Source organism: Elephantulus edwardii, unplaced genomic scaffold (assembly GCF_000299155.1).
Source record: "Elephantulus edwardii isolate Elephantulus edwardi_28Jun2011 unplaced genomic scaffold, EleEdw1.0 scaffold00021, whole genome shotgun sequence".
In the NCBI taxonomy this organism is placed as follows: domain Eukaryota; kingdom Metazoa; phylum Chordata; class Mammalia; order Macroscelidea; family Macroscelididae; genus Elephantulus; species Elephantulus edwardii.
In genome coordinates this window covers 4,667,464-4,669,007 of record NW_006399771.1, presented here as the reverse complement: position 1 = coordinate 4,669,007, position 1,544 = coordinate 4,667,464, and positions in this window count along the sequence as shown.

Here is a 1,544-nt window from a genome sequence, read left to right as displayed (position 1 = left end):
TCTTAATCTCTAGACTAAAACCATTGCACTTCAGACTCTGGAGATATCCCCAGTGCAGCTTGGTTTGGGTTGGGGCTTTTTTGTTTTTGTCTTTTTGTTGTTGTTGTTGTTTTGTTTTGTTTTGTTTTATTTCTTGGCTGCTAATGCCAAGAGTGTTGATTATGGAGCCAAGCAAACTGTAATCATTAACAATCTCAATCTCTTCTCCATCTATCATGATGCTATCATTTGGTACAGTGGTGAGAATTTTTCTTCTTGATGTTGAGCTTCAATCCATATTGAAGACTACATATTTTGACTTTCTGTAAGAAGCACATCATGTCCTTTTTTCGGTTTCAGCAAGCAAGATTGTGTCTTCTGAATATCGTAGTTGTTGATGAGTTTTCCTCCAATCCTGATGCCACATTCCTCTTCATATAACCCAACTTCTGGAATACTCTGTTTTGCATACAGATTAAAAGTTATGGAGACAGGACGTATCCATGATACACTCCTTTCCCTCACTCTATTCTGGTGACTGCTTTCTATTCCAAGAACTAATTTTGAATGAGCACATTCAAATGTTCTGGGATTCTCATTCTTCTCAAGGTTACAATTTCCATTCTCCTCAAGCCAAAATTCATTTTTATCCACACAGTCAAATGTCACTGCATGGTTAATGAAACACTGAGAGAAACTCTTCCATTACTCTTTGTTTTGAGCCAAGATTCATCTGACATCAGTGATAATGTCTCTATTGCCACGGCCTTTTCTAAACTAAACTTGTATTTCTGGTAGTTCTCTGTCAATGTACTGTTCCAGTAATTTTTGGATAATCTTCAGCATAGTTTTGCTTACATGTGATATTAGTGATATTGTTCAATAATTTCCATACTGTATTGGATCACATTTTGTTTGTTTGGGTTTTTGTTTGTTTTTAATAGAAATAAATATAGATCTCGTTGACTCAGCTGGCCAGGTAGTTGTCCTCCAGATTTTTGGCAAAACTTGGTAAGCACGTCCAGGACAACATCTGTTTGTTGAAATTATCAATTGATATTCCATCAACTCTTAGGACCTTTTTTTTTACCAATTCCTTCAGAAAAGCCTGAACTTCTTTCCTCGTTACCATTGCTTCTTGTTCATATGTAGTTCCTTTTGGTACAGTGACTGTATGCTTTTTCCATTTTTTTTCAATGCTTCTTAGATCATTCCATTTTTTCTGCCCATAGGATCCTCAAGTATTGCAACTTGAAGCTTGAATTTGTTTTTTAGCTTCTTTAGCTCAAGAAATGCTAAGTGAGCTCAACCTTTTTAATTTTCCAACTCTATGCAGCTCTTTATGCATATCTTTATGCAATCGGTAGCATCAGGATGGATGGTGAAGAGATTGAGATTGTTCACAGCTTCAGTCTGCTCGGCTCCACGGTCAACACTCTTGGCACGAGTAGCCAGGAAATTAAAAAAAACAAAACAAAACATATTGCGATGGGAAAGTCTGTGTCAGGAAGTGTGAGGATGGCACAGAACAGGACAGGGTTCAGATTTGTTGCTTCATTTTATAT